Source organism: Corythoichthys intestinalis, chromosome 17, assembly GCF_030265065.1.
Source record: "Corythoichthys intestinalis isolate RoL2023-P3 chromosome 17, ASM3026506v1, whole genome shotgun sequence".
Lineage (NCBI taxonomy): Eukaryota > Metazoa > Chordata > Actinopteri > Syngnathiformes > Syngnathidae > Corythoichthys > Corythoichthys intestinalis.
This window is the reverse complement of record NC_080411.1, coordinates 15,987,977-16,008,154: the sequence shown is the minus strand read 5'-3', so window position 1 is coordinate 16,008,154 and position 20,178 is coordinate 15,987,977. Positions and strand designations below refer to the sequence as shown.

The following is a 20,178-nucleotide window of genomic DNA, read 5'->3' as shown; positions in this document are numbered from 1 at the left end:
AGAGGTATTTTTACAAAAATGTTTTTTTTTTTTCAGAATATATTTGAAAATTGGAAGATGGATATGAATGTTAAATTACCGTATTTTTCGCACTATAAGTCGCAGTTATTTTGTCTCAATCGGAAACTATCAGTCAGAACGAACCAAATTCACGTGTGGAGTCCCTCAAGGGTCAATTCTTGGACCAGTCTTATTTAACATCTATATGCTTCCGTTAGCTCAGATAATGGAACAGTATGACATCTCCTATCACGCCTATGCAGATGATACACAACTGTACATTTCTGTGTCCCCGCACGATTATAGTCCCTTAGTCTCCCTGAGTAAATGCATTCATCAAATCAATGAATGGATGTGCCAGAATTTTCTCCAGTTAAATGTGGAGAAGACAGAGGTGATCATTTTTGGGCCAAAAAAGGAAAGGTCAAAGATAAGCAGGCAACTTAGCACAATGTCACTTACAGCTACAAATCACGTCAGGAACCTTGGCGTAATTATTGACTCAGACCTAAAATTTGATGTCACTAAATCCGCTTATTACCACCTAAAAAATATAACCAGAATTAAGGGGCTTCTGACTCAACAAGACATGGAAAAACTTATGCATGCATTCATTTTCAGCAGATTGGACTATTGCAACGGTATATTTAATACGGGTCTTGATAAAAAAGATAGTACAGAATGCTGCAGCCAGAGTCCTCACAAATACAAGGAAGCTGGACCACATTACACCGGTTTTGAAATCGCTACACTGGCTTCCAGTGAGTCAAAGGATAGACTATAAAATACTACTGCTCGTCTACAAAACACTTAATGGCCTTGGACCAAAATACATGCTTGACTTGTTAGATTCCTATGAGACATCTAGACCCCTAAGGTCGTCTGGAACGGGTCTTCTGCATATTCCAAGAACAAGAACCAAGCAGGGTGAGGCAGCATTTAGTTATTATGCTCCTCACCTCTGGAACAAGTTACCTGAACATCTGAAGTATGCTCAAACTGTTAGCTCTTTTAAATCAGGGCTAAAAACGCTTTTGTTTAGCACTGCATATCCATAACTGGCTATATATTTCAATCTACCTGCTTTCTATTCCCCTTGTGCTTATCTCCATTGCTGATTTCAATTATTATTAGTAGTAGTAGTTTTTGTTATATTTTTGTTTTATTTTTATTTATTTATTTTTATTCTATTTGTGATTAAATGCGATCTTTTGTCTTGGTTTTTACGTTGTATTGGTTTAAATGTGATTTTTATGATCTTCATGTGATGTAAAGCACTTTGAATTGCCTTGTGTTGAATTGTGCTATATAAATAAATTTGCCTTGCCTTGCCTTGCCTTATTTTCATAGTTTGGCTGGAGGTGCGACTTATACTCTGGAGCGACTCATGTGTGAAATTTTAACACATTATTATATCATTGCACATGTTATTTTGGCGTTTTGGAGTGACAGTAATGGTTTGGTAAACTTGTTAGCATTTTCTTTATGCTATAGCTTTCTGAATAACTCTTAATAGCTATGTTACGTTAGCATACCGGCCACGTTCGTATTTCGTTGTTCATGCATCATGTAACATTATCATACAGTACACTTATTCAGCATGTTTTTTTCTATTATATTTTTATTTTAAATTGCCTTTCAAGATGACATATCTGTTCTAATTGTTGGATTTTATCAAGTAAATTTCCCCCCAAAATGCGACTTATGCTCCGGTGCGACTTATATATGTTTTTTTCCTCTTCATTGGGCATTTTATGGCTGGTGCAACTTATACTCAGGTGCGACTTACAGTCCGAAAAATACGGTAAATAAATTAACAAAAATAACAAATTAAAATTAAAATAAATAGAACATATAGACTATGCCCAGAGCCACAGCTCAAGTTGCTCAAGATTGGAGCAAGAACAAAATAATTGCTATAAAAAAGTAAAAACACCTTTAAATACAATTAAAAATACATATACTGCATGACTTTTTTTTTGGAGGGGGGGCAAGTGAAGTTTGGCCATTTTCAGCCACTGTGTAAACTCTAGTCTACATGATGTCATGCCTTTGTGGTAAAAAGAACAAATATTTCATAAGTTAATAAGTTAGTTAAAAATGTACAGTATAAGTTATTATGTAAATATTGTTGTGGAAAGGTTTCATCTAAAAAAATTTAAAAAATAAAAAAAAAACATTGGGAGTGAGACATCTCCTCGTCCAGCGAACGTGGATTGGTGCTTAGGGCAAGATCATCTTTCGCAATTAGTGATCTTTGACGCTAGCCTTTTTTTCCCCTTCATTCAAGCTCGTTTCTCACTCAGTGGCTGTGAGTCAAAATCACAACGAAGTTGCTCTCCCAGCTAAGCCTAGGCTAACATTCGTCTTTCAAAGTTTTTAGTTAGTTTATATATTGTATTTGAAAGGAAAGTGTGTGTTTTGTTTTTGGCAAACTTTTTCATGGTGCTAACCTGTTGAACCTGCTCACACGTGGAAAAATACAATTTGACTGACCACAATTTGAGAGCGAAATAAAGTGAAGAAAAGTACGCCTTGTGTTTGGAGTGTTTGTTTTTGGGTTCGCTGGCTGTTTAGCAAAATAGCGTCATCGACACAAACAGCAAAAAACAGGGGAAGGAGTGAGGGCTGCCGCACCAAGCCACTACTGGCTTGCATTTTTGGCACATGAAAATTAGTGAATACGGTTTAACAGTATGACGGAAAATTTTAGTGGTTTTGAAATCACACACCACGGTAAACCATGAAACCGGTAACCGGCACATGCCTACTTGACATGGAGAATTGGAATCTAAGTGTCCTATTGGTCTGAACAGTTTTAATGTATTCTTATTGTGATGATTCATTATTGTGTTTCGTTTATTAGGCGAAATCAGCGAACAGGAAGGGGTTATGGGGGGACAGAAAGGGAATTAGAAAAGGAGGGAGAGACGGAAGAGAAGAACAAACAACAACAAGAAATGCATTCAACGTCTACACTAACTATGAATATAGAGCACTATCGTTAGCAATTGTATTTCCGGTGGACACCATGTGGGGGAGGAGAAAAAGTAGGAGGGGAGACTCCGAAAGAGATGTGAGTAGGTGGGGTGGAGTGTACAAAAATCGGTGATGTGAGGTGTAGAACCCAGTACTGTGTGAATCACAATGTGGATGTATTGACATCCTATTCTATGCTCCCTGATCGCTGATCCTGGCACCGATAGTTTCTCGACTTGAGTGTCTAATTACACCCAGTCATGCGTGAATCCCATCAGACGTATAATAGTCCTGCAGACAAGTGAAAATGCTGCACAGGGGCCACCCCAGGTCCACGGCCTCTCCAAAGCTAATCAGGGGAGGTGAACCAGAGCAGCCCGTCCCTTCTTCTGCTGCTCCAGCAGGGGGGCCGTCATCCCACGGGACCAAGGGTGGTCCCCCGGAAAATCCGCACCCCCATTAACCGGCTTTCAGGGATGGGGTGAGGGGACGCGCCACTACACTATACAGTAGACTACAGGACCCCCATGGCCCACCAGGCCCAGTACAGGACAGGGTCCCCACCCGGAGTGGGCGACACTCTGCCGACCCACTGGCACCCGGCCAGCGACCTGCACCGGAGCCCAAGAAGTACACCCGGGCAGAAAAGAGAGGGGAAGGCAGACGCAAGAGAGCCCCGATCTTCCCCTACCCTCGCAACCAGCAGCCATGCACAGAGGCGCTTTCACGTGCAATTTTCGACTTGATAAGTGATACTTACCATAATTACAACACCACATGAAGGCAGCATACACAATATTTAATTAGCGGAAGCATTAGCTGGTAGCACAGTCCTGAAACAAGCCTATCCTGTAGATGCTTGATGTTTATGCTTTGACACTAAACTAAACATTTGCGATGTGGGTAAGCGGAAAAAGGAAAGGAAAAAAACAACCCAAAGCGAATTAGCCAAACATCAGTGTTTAGACAAGCTATTGTTAAGGAAATCTAACATTCTAATGGCTTGTATACAAACAGTGAGGATCTCTAGAGCAGGGGTGCGTAACATACGACCCGCGGGCCGGAAGCAGCCGACCAGGGGGTCCGATCCGGTCAGCAAGTTTTTTCTGCCTTACAGGCACATTGTAGCTTATTCATACTGTACACAGAAAATCACATGCTTTTACTATATTTGGAAGTGGCCAATTAAGTACTGTATAGAATAGAATCAAATAGAATAGAACAGAACGTCTTTATTGTCATTACACAAAGTGTTATGAGATTCAAAGGTGCCCCATAGAGTGCACACACACTTCGGCATTTCTTAAAATGACATGGAAGTGATGCAAAATGAACTAATTATCTGTCACTGACAACAATAGTCGTCCAATTCACATATACTGGAAGGACTGGTTCTGAATGTGCATCATCCAATGCCATTGACAAACGTTCCTTCACACCCTACCATTCAAAATGGACTGGATGTCTAGCACCCTCAGTGGTGGCCAATGAGTTAACAATGAAGTGACCCCAAAATGCCCCCATATTAACAGGCAATGGCACTAAATTTACGGGAAGTGACCTGTAAATTTCATAAAATGACATGGAAGTGACGCAAAATGAACTAGTTTCCTATGGAGTTATATTGCTGACACTATTCTGAGCGAGCAATAATGGAAATTGAGCAAAAATAACCCAGATTTCGAGCACAAAAAACTATATTGAGCGAGCAGTTAAAGATTTTAAGCGAGCAATCGTAGATTTTGAGCACAGAAAATAATATTGAGCAAAAGAAATCTACTCTGTGCCGCTCAATTCCCCCCTCCTGCTCTCGTTACGTATCTCGACTCCGCTCAATTCCCCCGTCCTGCTCTCGCTCCGTATCTCAACTCGTCTGCTCGCCGGTTTCTTTTTTCTGCGCGCTCGCCGGTTTCTTTTCTCTGCGCGCTCGCCGCGCTGACTTGTAGGGATGGACGGATCGATACCAAAATATCGATATTTCGATCCAGTGTATTAAATTTTAGGTATCGATCCCTAAGCAAAAATATCGATATCTGGAATCAATATATTATATTTTCTTTGTCAATTTTTGAGTGTATTTTTGTGGAAACTTTTTGTACTAATTTTCCCTTTCGCATTCTACACGCACGTAATCAGTGCACACACATAAGCAGTGCACCGGCGTGAGCTCCCGCCCCCATTCACGTCCCTATCCTGTGTCCAACGGCATGCTTTTCCTCCGCCCCCTCACGCCTAATTTCTTACTTAACCTTTTTATTATTTCTTATTCATTAATTATCGCGTTAACGGGCGTTAATTAATTTTTTAAATTAATCACGTTAAAATATTTGATGCAATTAACGCACTTGTCCAGCTCAGAGAGATTTAAATGACAGTAGAGTGAAAGCCCCACTTGTTAATTGTTTTGCGGCGTTTTGCTGCCCTCTGCTGGCGCTTGGGTGCGACTGATTTTATAGTGTAAGTAATTATTGACATCAAAAATGGCGGCCTACTTTTTTGATTGAAATTTTTACAAATTTTATTAAAACGAAAACATTATGAGGGGTTTTAATATAAAATTTCTATAACTTGTACAAACATTTTTTTTAAGAACTACAAGTCTTTCTATCCATGGATCACTTTAACAGAATGTTAATAATGTTAATGCCATCTTGTTGATTTATTGTTATAATAAACAAATTCAGTCCTTATGTACCGCATGTTGAATATATATATATCCATCTTGTGTCTTATATTTCCATTCCAACAATAATTTACAGAAAAATATGGCATATTATATAGATGGTTTGAATTGCGATTAATTACGATTAATTAATTTTTTAGCCTTAATTAACTCGATTAAAAATTTTAATCGTTTGACAGCCCTAATATATATATATATAGGCTTTTCTCAGCCATTCTGATTATATCTAATGTACAACTACATTAAGCACTCAAAAACTATTTTGTCTCTTTGTGTCAAATATGCTTTGCAAAGGAAAACTGCTGCTTTTAATAACGAGCAAAGCAGTTTCCCTCAAACTCACAAACCAATCCATCAACAACAAACTCTGATTAATCAGTCTCACTCTTTAACCATGACCCTTAAATTCATATGCACAGAACATTTCCCTGCTACACATTGTATTTGATCAAATTTTAATCTACCTAAAATATTTTTGATCTAATTAAATAACAAATTAATAGTAGCATGTTACCGCCCTCAAATGGTAGATCACTAAAAACAAATCCAATAATCAATAGTCACTTTCCGTTTTTGAATTTTATTTTACTAACACAATTTTCAAACAGATTTTGAAAGAAAATAAATAAATAAAAATAAATTTAAAAAATACAGATCTTGAAATAATTGAAACAGACCTTTAACAAAATAAAAATAAGTAGCAACAAAACATAAGAAATCAAGCATTTAATTGTTTGTAACATAAAAATATATGGACAAACATTTCATGAAAAAATAAAATTATGAAAAATAAATTCACAAGAAATAATAATAAATGAATAAGAAATAATAAAAAGGTTAAGTAAGAAATTAGGCGTGAGGGGGCGGAGGAAAAGCATGCCGTTGGACACAGGATAGGGACGTGAATGGGGGCGGGAGCTCACGCCGGTGCACTGCTTATGTGTGTGCACTGATTACGTGCGTGTAGAATGCGAAAGGGAAAATTAGTACAAAAAGTTTCCACAAAAATACACTCAAAAATTGACAAAGAAAATATAATATATTAATTCCAGATATCGATATTTTTGCTTAGGGATCGATACCTAAAATTTAATACACTGGATCGAAATATCGATATTTTGGTATCGATCCATCCATCCCTACAAGTCAGCGCGGCGAGCGCGCAGAGAAAAGAAACCGGCGAGCGCGCAGAAAAAAGAAACCGGCGAGCGAGCAGACGAGTTGAGATACGGAGCGAGAGCAGGACGGGGGAATTGAGCGGAGTCGAGATACGTAACGAGAGCAGGAGGGGGGAATTGAGCGGCACAGAGTAGATTTCTTTTGCTCAATATTATTTTCTGTGCTCAAAATCTACGATTGCTCGCTTAAAATCTTTAACTGCTCGCTCAATATAGTTTTTTGTGCTCGAAATCTGGGTTATTTTTGCTCAATTTCCATTATTGCTCGCTCAGAATAGTGTCAGCAATATAACCCCATAGTTTCCTGCCACTGACAACAATGGACGTCCAATTTAATTAAACTGGAAGAACTGGCTGTGAATGCTCATCTTCCAGTGCGACTGAAGGTGCTCGATATCCAATCCATTTTGACTGGGAGGGGCTAATCACTTATTTGGCCAAAAATAAATTAGTGTGGTCCACATCAGATCTAATTGCCATAAATGTGGCCCGCCAACCAAAATGAGTTTGACGCCCCTGCTCTAGAGTAACTTCAACAACCCACCAAAAAAATAAAAATAAAAAACAGCCGTCATTATAGATTTATTCCCCATCCATTAACGGCTCCACTTGCAGTCATGCCATATTTTGGCTGCAAGTCCATCGTCGACCACTAGATGGCTACAGTGGATTAAAACCGACAGTGACATGTTGTAAATTTGCCAAATGAGGAAGAATGAAACTTGAAATTATTTGAACTTTTCTTTACATTATTGGATGTCACAATTCTCTCAAATCCTCCATATGAATTTTATGAAGTACTGCTTCCATGTGTTTTCCACACTTGGAACTTAAATACAACTAACCTGTACTTAGGGCAATTTTTTTTTTCCGCATTCAAGGGACCCCGCGAGTGGTATAGAGTACTTACCACACTTGTAAACAGGACTGATTTAGAGCTTACAAACAAAAAGGAAGCTGTATCGATCGTCGACACTCAGCTCTATTGTCCCCGTATCAATAAGAGGGCCTTGCGCAGAATGTGCTTGCTGTTGTTTATTCAGCCATCGAGCAGTTGGAGGTGGATGTGGAGGCCGCGTGATAAGGAAGCGGCCGCAAATGACCAGAAGCCCTTTTGTTGCAGGGTTCCTGGCAATTTCCAGCAAGCGCCGAATCATTAGAGCCAGAATTTATCAAAAATCTTTACGCGGTTTACCAGCTTTTATTGAAAAAGACACTTGTTTCATTGGAGAAAAGACTCCAGAATGACCAAACATTTTTTGTCGTTGTTGCTGTTAACAATTAAAAAAACAAGCGACTAACTATTTTTGCTAACACTTTATTTGACAGTGGTGTCATAACACTGTCATAAGACCGTCATAATTATGACATGACACTGTGATGAGCATTAATGAATGCTTATGACAGATGTCATTAAGTGCCATCTGGCAAATCATGTCACTTTTGAATGGATGTAAAAGATGTGGACAGGTCATAAAGGAGTTAGTGACATAATTTACCGCGTGACCGTTAGGCACCTCCGTGAAGTTTGCCCTCCATCAGACGCAAATGTATATAAAAATTATCTTAATCGTTTGTGCTACGTTGACGGGACAAAGGGCGCGGGGCCAGTTCATAAGGGGGCCAATCTCTGTCAAAGCTGACCGAGTGGTAACACAGACAAAGAGCTTTTCCCGTTGAAAATTCTTATGAATGAATGCTTAAATCCCTGAATTCTTCATAGATATGGACGTAAAACAGTCTCGATTCTAGGTTAAAAGAAAACAAAACTATGAGGCTAGCCAGTAAGGAAATTAGCGGCCGCCATAATTAACCCTTGAGAGTCGAAGGACGCGCCGGCGCGTCCTCAGCGCACGTCGTCTTTGAAGCGCCCTCACGTTTTAATTACGTCACCCACATGCCGTTGGTTGGTCTCGTTTTGAAGTGCGGAAGTTGCGGTTTACTCTCGTTATTATTTGAAGTCAATCGACCAACTAGAGCGTGAGATATTGTCATTTAAGTTTTATAGTTTTATTGTCCTCTCAAAAAAACATTAAAACGCTGCATGGATCATTTGTTTATGTCTATATTTCCATCATTTCTAGTCCTTTTTCAAAACGGAAGCTCCATGAAAAAAACACAAATCAAACGAACCCTTTCGAAGTCACAGTGGAAGCACAAAATGCGTTTTTTTTTTTTTTTTTAATAAATATAACTGTGGTGCGAGGTTCAACCGAACGAGAGGGAGGAGTGTTCTGAAGCAGCGAGGTGGCGAGCGACGGCCAGTTGGATACTCCTGGATCGAGCAGCGACTTTGTGTGACTTTGACAATGAACGGAAAACTAAATTTAGCGCAAGCAATTGTGCTTCTGATCAACTTGAGGAAGAGGATGGTTCAAATTCGTCATCATCGTCTTCTTCGGAAGAGTCCTCGAGTGAAGATAGTGACGGATTTGAACACGTGGGTGACGCCATCGACGAGCAGAGGTAAACCAACTCACTCTTTTTTTTCATGCTGAAAACGTTTCTTTTGAAAGTTTCTTTTGATATTGCAAGACAAAGTTAATTTTGATGCAATATAAGTGTGTGTTTGTGTATATAATAATAAAATGTGCACATCAGATCAAAGTCGTTCGTGCACCGTGGGTATCCCAGGCAGGAATTTATCATTTGTGGTGTTCTTCTTTCTATATGAAGATTAGGGATGTAGCACATATTCAGCTATGGTATTCTTTCTATTGTCATACATATAGATTTCCATTATTATTTATTGCTGTATATATTTTTATTTTATACTTTATTATTTTCATAAATACTGACTTATTTTCATGTACATTTATAGTGACAATGAAAGTAAAGTGAAATGAAAATGGAAGGGTGGAAAGAGGACCGACACCCCATGGAAGTGTGAGCTGTGTGATGTAGCCGTGTCTAATTCCAGGACGAAACTGCTTTTCGGAGTGGCATGACTGAAAAAAATTTAACTTGTTTATTGTAAATATTTTTGAAAATGCTTTTTTCCCCCCAATGTTATATATATATATTTTTTTTTTCCCACATCAATCTTCTCAATTTGTGTATATAAATGTGTGTTCAAGAAGCTTGATTGTGTGTACATAGTTTTCATCAGGCGATGGGCCGCAATACCTAAACTCATAAAGAGATGGCCTCTAAACACTTTTTGTGTTAGATGGTATATATTTTTTCACTGTTCTTCACTGTTAGGTCTGCTGTATATAACCTGTTTTGACTGGAGCATGTATAAAGGCAAAAAACGCCTATGGCTATACCTGTTGTTCATGTTGAATTGTCAACTATAAGACTATTTATTCTAAATTTTTTTGGTTGAATGTTCATCCTAACATGTTGAATAAATATTACAAAGTTTCAAAACGGTTCGTTACGCATGTTTGGTTGTCAATTGGACATCAATATTAAAAATTTTGACAAAACGATTTTGGAATTTTTGGTCTTTTTGGGCCCAAAATGATGATTTATAATTGATCAGTGAAGGAAACAACAATTTGGACATGAAGTTCAAGGTGTCACAAAAAAAGGGACCAAACCAGGCCATCGTAAACAATTCTTTCTTTGAAATATAAAGGCAACTTCAAAGGCATGCAAAATCAGACAAAATAGGCCCAGACCTTAAAGGGTTAAGCAAAGAGCTTTTTCCGTTGAAAATTCTTGTGAATAAATGCTTAAATACCTGAATTCTTTATAGATATGGACTAAAAACAGTCTCGAATCTTGGTTAAAAGCAAAAAAAAAAATAAAAAAAATGTGCAGGTAGCATTTATTTTACGTAAATATTGCGAACTATGAGGCTAGTCAGTACGGAAATTAGCGGCCAGCATATGTAAACAAACAGCTTTTTCAGTTGAAAATTCTTGTGAATAAATGCTTAAATCCCTGAATTCTTTATAGATATGGACGTAAAACATTCTTGATTCTTGGTTAAAAGACAAAAAAAAAAAATTTGCAGGTAACATTTATTTTATTTAAATATTGCAAACTATGAGGCTAGTCGGTACGAAAATTAGTGGCCGCCATATGTAAAATATGTATGTTGAAAATTCTTGTGAATAAATGCTTAAATCCCTGAATTCTTTATAGATATGGATGTAAAACAGTCATGATTCTTGGTTGAAAGCAAAAAAAACGTGCAGGTAGCATTTATTTTACATAAATATTGCGAACTATGAGGCTAGTCAGTAAGGAAATTAGCGGCCGCCATATGTAAACAAATAGCTTTTGCTGTTGAAAATTCCTGTGAATAAATGAAAAAAATATGAATATGTAAAAAGACAATATTTGTTTCCTCTTCTTTAAATTTAAAGGTATTATACAGAGTTTGTCACTTTCTTACTTGCGACTGCCAGCTCATGCATGCTTATACGAGCACTAACATAAAACAATAAGCGTTTGGCCCATCAAATCGCCACTGGAAGCATAAATGCAGTTAGTAGCAAGTCTTATGTGGGTTAGAAAAGTGTTTTTGCCAAGCGGGGATGAGGTAGGGGCTCGGTGAAACAGTGCTGCTGGCGTGGGGACGTGCACATTACCGCGTTTGCACAAAGTGGTTGACCCGAACACTCAATTGAAGGGAAGAAAAAGGCTTTTTTGGGGGAGCCTCAGTTCAAATGTCAGGGCTCTGCTCTGTGTACTCATCAGGGCATCTTAAAATCCCATATAGTCCCATTAACTCTAGTGTTGTGTTAGAAATCTAACCACATTTTTACCAGTGGATTAAATTTAATCTGTGATATAAATCAAACAGAAAACCTTTGTAGTATATTGTGTTTGGGTCAATATTGACCAGTTTTCAAATTTGGATATGTACAAAGTACAAATATACCGTAATTACAAATAAAAATACATAAAAAAAAAAAAAAAAATGTTTCCCCACCTTTTTTGTATTGTTGTATTTTTTAGAGGGAAATATAAATGAATTATTCAGAATCCCCAAAAAATGTTTGGGCCAATGTTGACGTAAAAAATGTCCAAAAGCATTTAATTGACAATCAAAATAGATGTCGATTCATTTTCTAAGCAATTAGTCAATTAATTGTGGCAGCCAAATGAGTAAGATATTTATATACGTTGTTGAAAAAAAAAAAATGAAAGCATAACTAAAATGCGGTCCATGACGAAAATGAGTTCGATTTATACCTGACAACTTCACCAGGATGAATTAGTTTAACTATGCAGCCAATACTTCCCTCTTGTGGAGAAGATGGCATTACACAACTCTACACATATACCTGCTATCATGAATGTTTCCCAATGGACTTTTCGAATTGTGAAAATATGAAGGGACTAGGGAGACTTCTGTATTTTACTGACCTGATGCCAATCCTAATACTCTATGATAAATTTGGTCAAATGCAAAAAATGAGAGGATGGCCGCAGGGGGATTAAAGCATTAAGCTCAAGATCACTGCATGGTAACCCAGCATTACTTTTTAGCTCCTTCCTTGGTGGGCTTTTCTAATCTTAACCATTAAGCTGCCTCCTGTTACGTTCTTTTCCCAGCAAGAGTAATATAAAGTAGTAGTGTCAAACGGACGGCCCGTGGGCTGGAAGCAAGCCGCCGGGTGGTCCAACAATTAAAAAATTTGTTTGTGCTGCTATCGTTTGATAGATATTGAGATATTAATTTCGACCTTCGTCACAGCACCTCCGTCGCGGCTGATGAAGCATATCAACTTTCTCAATAACACACTATTAATGAGAAAGTTGGTACGCTTCGTCAGCCGCGACCGAGGTGCTGCGATATCTCAATACAGTTGTACCTCTACATACCAAGTTAATTCGTTCCAGGACCTTGTTTGTCAGTCGAAATGGTTGTATGCCGAGCAGGATTTTCCCATAAGAATACATTAAAATTCCATTAATTCGTTCCATGGCCCTACACTAAATCCATAATAAATACTGCTGGTACTATTGCAAATAGCAAGTGCACAGAGCAAAAAAAAAAAAACTAAATGAAAACTGAAATAATACTAGTAATAATAATAATATCTGTAATAATGTAATGAATCGGGTTCTAATGTGTCGGATGTGCTTTGCGTGGTGTAACTGAACGCACCGCGTGGCTGACGTGACAGAGAGAGAGGTGCATTAGAGTTTTTACTTTCACTTTTCATGTTCTGTTGTTGGCGTCAGCTGTGGCGGACAGTAAGCGTGTTGCGTTGTACAAGTTCTGGAATAAATGATTAAAAACTTGACGAAGCTGGCGATTTCTTTGGCGATGTTACAATAATAGTAGTAATAGTCACCTTAATTTATAAACACTGGCAAATAGAGGTCGAAGGAGGACCGTCGGGATCGTAGACATTCTACGGTCGTACTGTCAAGCCAGTTCATGGGCGCGCACACCACGCTCATATTTTCCTATCATTTCATCTTCATGTCAATGGTAAGCGTCACCTTTTTCCTTTTTTCACCACCTGCACTAACCTTCTTGGAACCCATATTAATTTCACACAAGAAAATCCGCCGTGCGTCTGTCTTGCGGGAAAACAAAGAAACTGCAGCGCTTTCATAAACAGTCGCATTTCGAGCATGCCGTTGGATGTAGAAACAAATGGTGAGTCAATTTTACGTCGGATGACGAAAAAAATCGTGTGTCGAAGTGATCGTATGTCGAGGTACCACTGTATCAATAAAACGATAGCGGCATAAACGAAGATTTTTAACAATAAATGGGCTGTGTGACGTCCTCACTCAAAATTAATGTCTTGAAACAATAGCAGCACAAACGAAAATTTTTACAGCATAAACCAACACAAATGACTGAAACCATTTGGAGCCATTTTGAATCAGAATGGGGGGCTGGTTGACTGCAGATTGACCTATAAAAGTTAATATCGCTCTCTTTTATTTGTAATTTTTTTTATTTTTTTAAAGAATTGTTAATATCTCAAAAACGATAGCAGCACAAACAACATTTTTTCAGCACAAACGAGCACAAGCGGATGACGTCATTTTCCTATAAATTTTCATCTGATAAGGGGGCCAACTTTCCAGATGTGGAAGTGACACAAAATCAACTACCGTACTGGCCCGAATATAAGACGGTTTTTTGCATTGAAATAAGACGGGGATCATCTCATATTCGAGGTCTAGACATTATACCCATTCAAGACGCTAGATGGCGCCAGATATCATTTATGCGATGTTCTGTCATGACAGATCTCAGCTACTCTCAAGTTCGACCAGTTTTCATTATATTATTGCAATGTTTTTCCTTTTTCAGATTTGTTTCAAGACTACAGTTACAGTTAGACTTCACTTTGATGGTTAATGCATTTATTGCAATTTTGTTGTTTTATCACAATAGATTGGTTTATTTACATTTAAAAAAACAGAAACCACTCATTTACGAACTTGATTGCACTTTAGTTTACATATTTTAATGTTAAGATATTAAGATTTGAATGAGGCAAAATAACATGCTTTTTCTCTCAAATATATTGTCATAATAATTTGTTTCTGATGTACTGTAATTATTTTCTGTATAAAAATTAATTTGATGTTCAAAAAGCCTTTTTGAAACTTGAGTCTTGAAAAAGAGGGGGTCGTATTATAATCAGGGCCGGCTTATATTCGGGCCAATACAGTAATTGCCAGCCATACGTCCAATTCACTTATACTGGAAGGACTGGCTGTGAATGCTCATCTTTCAGTACCATTCGTTCATTCTCTCAGTCCAAATGGATTGGAGGTCGGGCGCCGTCAATGGCAACCAGTGAGTTAATTTATCGGGCCAAAAATAAACTAGTCTGGCCCACAAGAGATCTAATTGCCATAAATGTGGACCAGCAACCCGAATGAGTTTGACAGCCTTGATTTATGAATCAAACTGTATTGCTAGCAAATTGTTTCTCCTCCTTTATAAACCAAGACTTTCTCTTTCTTCTTCTTTTGCTCTCTCCTCTTTAGCCAGTATGTCATCTGCCAGAGGGGGGTGGGAGGGATGGTTTAGAAGGCACTTGGCTGCTAGATTAAAAAGGAACAGGATTACTAGGAGGAGGCGGAGGATGGCGGCTTTTATTTTTAAAGCGTGTACTAACATGCGTGAGCTCTCCGTGGGGATCAATGAGGTCTCGCTTGATCTGTTCGGGGTAGGGACGCACTATTGTCATTTTGCCGCACGTGTCACGTGTCAGTTTGATTGAAATAGATTTGCCCAGTGTAAGCATTCTTACCGTAATCCAGACATTGTTTGTCTGGTTGTTTTGCATGTGATGTTTGATTACAGCTATTTAAACGTCAGCAACCTGAGAAGAACGCCGGACATTTTTTCCCCCATGTTTTGAGTTATGTGTTCATAGTAATTACATCTTGTATACACTCTGTGCTCAGAGAGGTCAGAATTGTTGACATTAGGCTTAATCTTTGAGTTAGCGGGCGTTTAATTGGTCGGTGGGGTTGATTTCAACAAATTCCGTGCAGTTTGTCACATATTTGTTAGTTTAAGGGCTCTGGAGTGGCTAAGCTAGCACAAGTCAATGGTACAATCTTAGCATAAAACTAGAAACTGCAATTTCGGGAGAAATTACACACCTTGGTCTTTCCTCTGTGGAGATACAGATCTTAGCCCCACTCAGGTCTATCAATAGAATGGACCACAATGCCAGTCAATGGCACTAAACAAAGTAAAAGCCATTAGAAAAGATTGGGAGAATTGGACGTCCATGGACGTCAATGGCATCACCCTCCATAAGCGGCAATCCAATCAGGGACATTTGGGGGACACGTCCTAATGATATCTAGTCATTTTCTGTTGATTTGGGGAAAAAAAAAAAATTCCCATTGAAAATGAATGGGAAAAATTTTGGACGTCCATGGACGTCAATGGTATCAACTTACATAAGCGTCAATGGAATCCAAGTACATTGGCATCAATAAAATGAACAAACATGAAGAAATGCCATTGGAAATGAATGGGAAGTTTGGACGTCCATGAACGTCAATGGCATCACCCTCCATAAGCGGCAATGCAATCGGGGACATTTGGGGGACACGTCCTAATGATATCTAGTCATTTTCTGTTGATTTGGGAAAAAAAAAAAAATCCCATTGAAAATGAATGGGAAAAATTGTGGACGTCCATGGACGTCAATGGTATCAACTTACATAAGCGTCAATGGAATCCAAGTACATTGGCATCAATAGAATGAACAAACATGAAGAAATGGCTTTGGAAATGATTGGGAAGTTTGGACGTCCATGGACGTCAATGGCATCACCCCCCATAAGCGGCAATGCAATCGGGGACATTTGGGGGACAAGTCCTAATGATATCTAGTCATTTTCTGTTGATTTGGGGAAAAAAAAAAAAATCCCATTGAAAATGAATGGGAAAAATTTTGGACGTCCATGGACGTCAATGGTATCAATTTACATAAGCGTCAATGGAATCCAAGTACATTGGCATCAATAGAATGAACAAACATGAAGAAATGCCATTGGAAATGAATGGGAAGTTTGGACGTCCGTGGCCGTCAATGGCATCACCCTCCATAAGAGGCAATGCAATCGGGGACATTTGGGGGACACGTCCTATTGATATCTAGTCATTTTCTGTTGATTTGGGGAAAAAAAAAAATTCCCATTGAAAATGAATGGGAAAAATTTTGGACGTCCATGGACGTCAATGGTATCAACTTACATGACATTGGCATCAATAGAATGAACAAACATGAAGAAATGCCATTGGGATTTAATGGGAAGTTTGGACGTCCATGAACGTCAATGGCATCACCCTCCATAAGCGGCAATGCAATCGGGGACATTTGGGGGACACGTCCTAATGATATCTAGTCATTTTCTGTTGATTTGGGAAAAAAAAAAAAAGTCCCATTGAAAATGAATGGGAAAAATTTTGGACGTCCATGGACGTCAATGGTATCAACTTACATAAGCGTCAATGGAATCCAAGTACATTGGCATCAATAGAATGAACAAACATGAAGAAATGCCTTTGGAAATGAATGGGAAGTTTGGACGTCCATGGACGTCAATGGCATCACCCCCCATAAGCGGCAATGCAATCGGGGACATTTGGGGGACACGTCCTAATGATATCTAGTCATTTTCTGTTGATTTGGGGAAAAAAAAAAATTTCCCATTGAAAATGAATGGGAAAAATTTTGGACGTCCATGGACGTCAATGGTATCAACTTACATAAGCGTCAATGGAATCCAAGTACATTGGCATCAATAGAATGAACAAACATGAAGAAATGCCATTGGAAATGAATGGGAAGTTTGGACGTCCATGAACGTCAATGGCATCACCCTCCATAAGCAGCAATGCAATCGGGCACATTTGGGGGAAACGTCCTATTGATATCTAGTCATTTTCTGTTGATTTGGGGAAAAAAAAAAAATTCCCATTGAAAATGAATGGGAAAAATTTTGGACGTCCATGGACGTCAATGGCATCAACTTACATAAGCGTCAATGGAATCCAAGTACATTGGCATCAATAGAATGAACAAACATGAAGAAATGCCATTGGAAATGAATGGGAAGTTTGAACGTCCCAGGACGTCAATGGCATCACCCTCCATAAGCAGCAATGCAATTGGGGACATTTGGGGGACACGTCCTATTGATATCTAGTCATTTTCTGTTGATTTGGGGGAAAAAAAAAATTTCCCATTGAAAATGAATGGGTAAAATTTTGGACGTCCATGGAAGTCAATGGCAGCACCCCCCATAAGCGTCAATGGAGTTGGGGACGTTTGGGGTATACGTCCTATTGATATCTGGTCATTTTCTGTTGATTTGGAGAAATGTAGTTTTTTCCCCATTGAAAATGAATGGGAAAAATTTTGGACATCCATGTAAGTCAATGGCAGCACCCCCTATAAGCGTCAATGGAGTTGGGGACGTTTGGGGGACACGTCCTATTGATATCTGGTCATTTTCTGTTGATTTGGGGAAATGTAGTTTTTTCCCCATTGAAAATGAATGGGAAAAATTTTGGACGTCCATGGCCGTCAATGGCATCGACATCCATATAGTCAATTGAATCCAAGAACATTGGCATCAATAGATTCGACATGCATGGCCGTCAATGGCAATGCAATGTAAAGTCCATTGGAAATCCTATTGAAAGTGAATGGGAACTTTTCCCATTAGAAATGAATGGGATAGTTTTTGGCAAATATCCGGGGAACCGTAAATTTTTTCCAAATTCTGTATACAACTTTTATGCCCCTCACCGTCCCGGAATTTTTGATGCCCAAATTGTGTGATTTGGTCAAAAATTGTAGGACTAGATACATTTTGAAACTTTTTTTTTTTCCCGGAAAATTGCCGTTTACGGGCGAAGGGAAAAATTTTCGGGTCCGTTTGAAAAATTCCCATCGTTGCGCGAAAATTCCGGTCGTGCCGATATTTGAACGGTGCCGATCGGTCAAACGGTTCGGGCTGTGCAGCGTGCGTTTTTTTTTCATTCAAAATGAATAGGAAAGTTTTTGGCAAATTTCCGGGGAACCGTAAATTTTTGCCAAATTCTGTATACAACTTTTATGCCCCTCATCGTCCCGGAATTTTTGATACCCAAATTATGTGATTTGGTCAAAAATTGTAGGACTAGATACATTTTTTAACTTTTTTTTTTTTTCGGAAAATTGCCATTTACGGGCGAACGGAAAATTTTTCGGGGGATTTTGAAAAAGTCCCTGCGTCGCGCGAAAAATCCGGTCGTGTCAATACTTGAATGGTGCCGATCGGTGGTATGGTTCGGGCTGCGCGGCGCGCCGAAAAAACGCGGAGAATAATTTGATGATATAATAATAATAACTAGAAACTGCAATTTCGGGAGAAATTACACACCTTGGTCTTTCCTCTGTTGAGATACAAATCTTAGCCCCACTCAGGTCTATCAATAGAATGGACCATAATGCCAGTCATTGGCACTAAACAAAGTTAAAGCCATTAGAAAAGATTGGGAGAATTGGACGTCCATGTCCGTCAATGGCAGCACCCTCCATAATTGTTAATGGAATCGGGGAAGTTTGGGGGACACGTCCTATTGATATCTAGTCATTTTCTGTTGATTTGGGGAAAAAAAAAAAATCCCATTGAAAATGAATGGGAAAAATTTTGGACGTCCATGGACGTCAATGGTATCAACTTACATAAGCGTCAATGGAATCCAAGTACATTGGCATCAATAAAATGAACAAACATGAAGAAATGCCATTGGAAATGAATGGGAAGTTTGGACGTCCATGAACGTCAATGGCATCACCCTCCATAAGCAGCAATGCAATCGGGGACATTTGGGGGACACGTCCTAATGATATCTAGTCATTTTCTGTTGAATTGGGGAAAAAAAAAAAATTCCCATTGAAAATGAATGGGAAAAATTTTGGACGTCCATGGACGTCAATGGTATCAACTTACATAAGCGTCAATGGAATCCAAGTACATTGGCATCAAAAGAATGAACAAACATGAAGAAATGCCATTGAAAATGAATGGGAAGTTTGGACGTCCATGAACGTCAATGACATCACCCTCCATAAGCGGCAATGCAATCGGGGACATTTGGGGGACACGTCCTAATGATATCTAGTCATTTTCTGTTGATTTGGGGAAAAAAAAAAAAATCCCATTGAAAATGAATGGGAAAAATTTTGGACGTCCATGGACGTCAATGGTATCAACTTACATAACCGTCAATGGAATCCAAGTACATTGGCATCAATAGAATGAACAAACATGAAGAAATGCCTTTGGAAATGATTGGGAAGTTTGGACGTCCATGGACGTCAATGGCATCACCCCCCATAAGCGGCAATGCAATCGGGGACATTTTGGGGACACGTCCTAATGATATCTAGTCATTTTCTGTTGATTTGGGGAAAAAAAAAAAAATCCCATTGAAAATGAATGGGAAAAATTTTGGACGTCCATGGACGTCAATGGTATCAACTTACATAAGCGTCAATGGAATCCAAGTACATTGGCATCAATAGAATGAACAAACATGAAGAAATGCCTTTGGAAATGATTGGGAAGTTTGGACGTCCATGGACGTCAATGGCATCACCCCCCATAAGCGGCAATGCAATCGGGGACATTTTGGGGACACGTCCTAATGATATCTAGTCATTTTCTGTTGATTTGGGGAAAAAAAAAAATTCCCATTGAAAATGAATGGGAAAAATTTTGGACGTCCATGGACGTCAATGGTATCAACTTACATAAGCGTCAATGGAATCCAAGTACATTGGCATCAAAAGAATGAACAAACATGAAGAAATGCCATTGAAAATGAATGGGAAGTTTGGACGTCCCTGGACGTCAATGGCATCACCCTCCATAAGCCTA

At 38.8% G+C, this 20,178-nt stretch overlaps 1 protein-coding gene across 7 annotated transcripts in view; it reads right to left on the bottom strand.

Moving 5' to 3' along the window:
* Positions 1-20,178, bottom strand: part of LOC130905857 (disabled homolog 2-interacting protein-like) — a 198,875-nt gene that overhangs the window by 128,244 nt on the left and 50,453 nt on the right. The gene's annotated exons all lie outside the window — the stretch shown is intronic.